This window comes from Lynx rufus, unplaced genomic scaffold (genome assembly GCF_022079265.1).
Source record: "Lynx rufus isolate CCGP_SWC_20201006 ecotype Redwood Valley unplaced genomic scaffold, mLynRuf1.p SCAF_7, whole genome shotgun sequence".
Lineage (NCBI taxonomy): Eukaryota > Metazoa > Chordata > Mammalia > Carnivora > Felidae > Lynx > Lynx rufus.
In genome coordinates this window covers 135,099,098-135,105,097 of record NW_025814889.1, presented here as the reverse complement: position 1 = coordinate 135,105,097, position 6,000 = coordinate 135,099,098, and positions in this window count along the sequence as shown.

Genomic DNA, 6,000 nt, shown 5'->3' with positions numbered 1-6,000 from the left:
GGAGGAGGTGTATCCATAGAAAGTCTGAGAAAGAAAGCTTCAGTCTCCCTAGCATGACTGATAGGAATTTCTCCCCTGAAGTCAGTTAGCAAGAGCTGAAGGAGGTGACTGCTACCACAACATGAAGACAGCAAAGCAAGACTTCAAGGAACATGAAGAATCAAGGAAACATGACACCCCCACAGGATCACAATCATCATCCAGTAACCAACCCCAAAGACGTGGAGAGCTGCATTTTACCTGCCAAAGAATTCAAAATAGCTGCTTTAAGGAAGCTCAATGGGCTATAAGAAAACACAGAAAGACAATTCAATGAAATCAGGAAAACAATACATGAATAAAATGAGAAGTTTAATAAACAATAGAAATCATATCAATAAAAAAACAAACAAATTCTAGAGCTGAAAAACACAATGAATGAGTGAAAAATGCTACAGAGGGCATCAGCTGCAGAATGAATCAATCAGGAGAAAGAATCTGTGAATTACAACAAAGGGACTTTGATATTATCCAAAGAGTGAAAAAGGAAAAAGAAGGCAAGAGTGAAGAAAGCCTATCTGATCTATAGGATGCCATCAAAAGAAGCAATCTGCAGATTATTAGAGCCCCAGAAGGAGAAGAGAGGGAGAAAGGGGGGGGGGGCGGTGGGGAGGGGGGAGAAAGCTTAAAGAAATAATGGTCTAAGTAGAATTTAAATTAAAAATAATAATAATAATGGCTGAGAATTCCAAAGGTCTCAACTTCAATAGATCTCCTCCAAGATACATTAGGATAAAAGTGTCAAAAATCAAAGACAAAGAATCTTAAAAGCAACAAGAGACAAGGAAGAAGTCAAACTTTCACTCTTTACAGACAACCTACATGGAAAACGTATAAAATACCTAGGTATTAACCAAAATACCTCAGTATCAAAATACCTAGGCATCAACCAAAGAGATAAAAGATATGTATGCTGAAAACTATAGAATGCTTATAAAAGAAATTGAAGAAGACACAAAGAAATGGAAAAACATTCCATGCTCATGGATTGGAAGAATATTGTTAAAATGTTGATACTACCCAGAGCAATATGCCCATTCAATGTAATCCCTATCAAAATAACACCAGAGCTAGAAAAAACAATTCTAAAATTTGTATGGAACCAGAAAAGACCCCAAAGAGCCAAAGTAATGCTGGAAAAGAAAATCCAAAGCTGGAGGCATCACAATTCCGGACTTCAAGCTATATTACAAAGCTGTAATCATTAAAACTTTATGGTACTGGTACAAAACCAGACACATAGATCAATGGAACAAAATAGAGAACCCAGAAATTGACCCACAAATGTACAGCCAACTAATCTTCAACAAAGCAGGAAAGAATATCCAATGGAAAAAAGACATTCTCTTTAGCAAATGGTGCTGGGAAAACCAGACAGCAACATGCAGAAGAATGAACCTGGACCACTTTCTTACACCATACACAAATATAAACTCAAAATGGATGAAAGGCCTAAATGTAAGACAGGAAACAATAAAAATCCTAGAGGAGAAAACAGGCAACAACCTCTTTGGCCTCAGCCACAGCAACTTCTTACTTGACATGTTCCCAGAGTCAAGGGAAACAAAAGCAAAAATGAACTCTTAGAACAGCATCAAGATAAAAAGCTTCTGCACAGTGAAGGAAACAATCAACAAACTAAAAGGCAACTGAAGGAATGGGAGAAGATATTTGCAAATGACACATCTGATAAAGGGTTAGTATCCAAAATCTATAAAGAATTTATCAAACTCAACACCCAAAAAACATATAATCCGGTTAAGAAATGGGCAAAAGACATGAATAGACACTTTTCCAAAGAATACATCCAGATGGCTAACAGACACATGAAAAGATGCTCAACATCATTCATCATCAGAGAAATACAAATCAAAACCACAATGAGATACCATCTCACACCTGTCAGAATGGCTAAGTTAACAACCCAGGCAACAACAGATGTTGGCAAGGATGAGGAGAAAGGGGAACACTTTTGCACTGCTTGTGGGGATGCAAACTGGTGCAGCCACTCTGGAAAATAGTATGGAAGTTCCTCAAAAAATTAAAAATAGCTCTACCCTATGACCCAGGAATTGCACTACTAGACATTTATCCAAAAGATACAAAAATGTTGATTTGAAGGGGCACATGCATCCCAATGTTTGTAGCAGCACTATCAACAATAGCCAAATTATGGAAAGAGCCCAAATGTCCATTGACTGACGAATGGATAAAGAAGATGTGGTGTATATGTACAATGCACTATTACTTGGTGATCAAAAAGAATGAAATCTTGCTATTTGCAACAACATGGATAGAACTAGAATGTATTATGCTAAGCAAAATAGTCAAAGATAAATATATGATTTCACTCATATGTGGAATTTAAGAAACAAAGCAGATGAACACAGGGGGAAGAAAGGAAAAATACAATAAAAACAGACAGGGAGGTAAACCATAAGAGACTATTAAATTCAGAGAAAAAAGCTGAGGGTTGCTGGTGGTGTGTCGGGTGGGGTGTCCACTTGGAGGTGGGCTAAATGGGTGATGGGCATTAAGGAGGGCACTTGTTGGGATCAGCACTAGGTGTCATAGGTAAGAAATGAATCACTAAATTCTATTCCTGAAACCTTTATTACGCTATATGTTAACTAATTTGGATTTAAATACAATTGTAAAAATGATCCCTGAAATAATAATAATAATTTTTTAAAAAGCAACAAGAGGGGTGCCTGGGTGGCTCAGTCAGCGAAGCATCTGACTTCAGCTCAGGTCATGATCTCATGGCTCATGAGTTCAAGCCCTGCGTCAGGCTCTGTGCTGACAGCTCAGAGCCTGGAGCCTGCTTCGGATTTTGTGTCTCCCTCTCTCTCTCTGTCCCTCTCCCACTCTCTCTCTCTCAAAAATAAAAATAACATTAAAAAAAATTTTAAAGCAACAAGAGAAATGAAGAGTGTAACTTACAAGGGAAGCCCCATAAAGCTACCAGTGGGCTTCTCCACAAAAACCTTATAGGCCAGGAGAGAGGGGGATGATATATTCATAGTGCTGAAAGAATAAAATTGCCCACCAAGAATGATCTGGCAAAGCTGCCCTTCAGAAATGGGAGAAAGATTACCCCAAACAAGCAAAAGCTGAGGGAGTTCATCACCACTAGATGTGCCTCATAAGAAATGTTGAAGTTCTTCTTCAAACTGAAATGAAAGTATGCTAATTAGTAACATGAAAACATATGAAAATATACAACACACTGGGAAGGTAAGTACAGCTGACCCTTGAACTACACAGGGCACTGACCCCTGCAGAGTCAAAAATCCCCTTATAATTTTTGACTCCCCAAAAACTTAACTACTAATAGCCTACTGTTGATCAGAAGCCTTACTGATAACATAGACAGTTGATTAACACATATTTTGTATGTTATATGTATTATATACTGCACTCTCACGATGAAGTAAGCTAAAGAAAAAAATGTTAAGAAAATCGTGAGAAAGAAAAAGTACAGTACCATATGTATATTTATTTAAAAAGAATCTGTGTGTAAGTGGGCCAAGCCAGCTGGGCAGTGTGGCCTGGGATGGCAATGTTCCACAGCCTGGTGGTTTTTGGCTTAGTAGCAGTGGCCACCAGGAAGGTCTGCGGCAATGACAGTGGCCTGGAGGTGAGCTGTCCCATCTGCTTGGAGGTACATCACTGGCCTGTGGCCATCAGCAGCTGCAGCTACATGTGAATGCACTGGCTTCTGGGAAGCCAAGGGTGGGGATGGGGACCACTGTGGGAAGGGGTCCACACCCAACCTGGAGGGAGGGGCCCAAGGTCTATGGCTGCCCTGGCACAGCCCTGAAACCCATCTGGAGCACTCAGGGGGCAGGGGTGCTGGAGTGCAGGGCCCCCTGTGCAGCACTGTGTCTGCACACACAGGGCACCTTGCATCCCTGCCTGGTCCTGAGTCCCCTGCAGTTGCTGACAGTCTCTGTGGGCCTCCCCAGGTACCTACAGAGCAGCAGGTATGACCTCTGCACCAGTAACCTTCTATTCAGTCTGTGATGACTGGGGTCAGGAGTTGTAAATAAATGCCTTGTGGCTTTTGCTGTCAACTCTAAAAAAATTCCATGTGTAAGCAGACCTGCACGGTTCAAATCCATGTTGTTCAAGGGTCAACTGTGTAGTCAAATTCAGAATGTTCTAATACTGTAATATGGCAGTGTATTAGCCATTTAATTCTAGTATAAAGGTTAAAGGACAAAGGTATTAAAAATAATTATAACTACTTGGGGCACCTGGGTGGCCCAGTGGGTTGAATGGCCAACTCTTGATTTCAGCTCATTGTGCTGACAGCATGGAGCCTGCCTGGGATTCTCTGTCTCTCTCTCCTCTCTGCCCCTGCCCCACTTGCACTCTCTCTCTCTCTCTCTCTCTCTCTCTCTCAAAAATAAATAAAAACATTAAAAAATAGTAATTATAACTATAATAATTTGTTAATGAATCCACAATATAAAACAAGGTAAACTGTGACATCAAAAACATAAAAAGAAGGAAGGTAAAAGGAGAGATTTTAGAGAGGGAGGCAAACCATAAGAGACTCTTAAATACAGAGAACAAATTGAGGGTTTCTGGAGGGAGGGGAGGGTTAAATGGGTGACAGGCATTAAGGAGGGCACTTTTCAGAATGAGCACAGGGTGTCATACGTAAGAGATGAATCACTGGGTTCTACTCCTGAAGCCCAGACTACACTGTATGTTAGTTAACTAACTTGAAAAAAAGATGCTCATAAAAAAAGATAAATAGGGGCACCCAGCTTGCTCAGTCGATAGAGTGTGTGACCCTTGATCTTGGGGTCATGAGTTTGAGCCCCACATTGGGTGTAGAGACGATTTGAAAAAATAAAATCTAAAAAGAAAAAAAAAAAGGAGTTTTGCATATGGTTGAAGTGAAGTTGTTACCAGCATGGAAAAGACTTGTATCTATAAGATGTTTTATGTAAGCCTCATGGTAACCATAAAGCAAAACCCTGCAATGATAGATAAAGGCAATGGAATCAAAGCATAACACTACAGAAAATCATCAATTCACAAAGGAAGACAGAAAAAGTCGTAGAAAGGCACAAGGGAACTAAAAACAGCCAGAGAACAATTAGTAAGATGGCATTAGTAAGTCCTTACCTATCAATAATTACTCTTGATATAAATGAATTAAAAAACAAGATCCAACAATATGTTGCCTACAAGAGACTCACTTCAGCTTTAAGGACATACATAGGCTCAAAGTGAAGAGATGGAAAAATATATTCTATGCAAGAGAGAGCAGGGATAGCCACACTTACATCAGACAAAATAGACTTTAAGCCAAAAACTATAACAAATGACAAAGAAGGTCATTATATAATGATAAAAAGTTCAATTCATCAAGAGAACTTAACAGTCATATATGCATCCAACATAAAAGTAACTATATTAAGCAGATATTAACAGATCTGAAAGGAGAAATAGACAACAATCCAATAATAGTAGGGGAATTCAGTACCACACTTGCAACAATGGATACAGACTGAAAATCAAAAGGAAATATTGGACTACCAACCAAATGGCCCTGACAGACATATGCAGAACACTGCATTAAACAGCAGAATACTCATTCTTCCTAAGTGAACACAGAACATTTTTCAGGAGAGATAATATGATACGTCACAAAACAAGTCTTAGCAAATTTAAGATTTAAATCATACCAAGTATCTTTTCCAACACATTGGTAGGAAACTAGAAGTCAATAACAGGAGGAAAACTGGAAAATTCACAAATATGTGGGAATTAAACAACACACTCCTGAACAACCAGCAGGTCAGAGAAGGAATCAAAAGAGAAATAAAAATATCTTGAAACAAACAGAAACACAACATACCACATGCACAGTAAAAGCAGTGTTAAAATAGAAAAGTTTATAGTGATAAATGTCTACGTTAAAAAAAAAAGATTTCAGGTAAA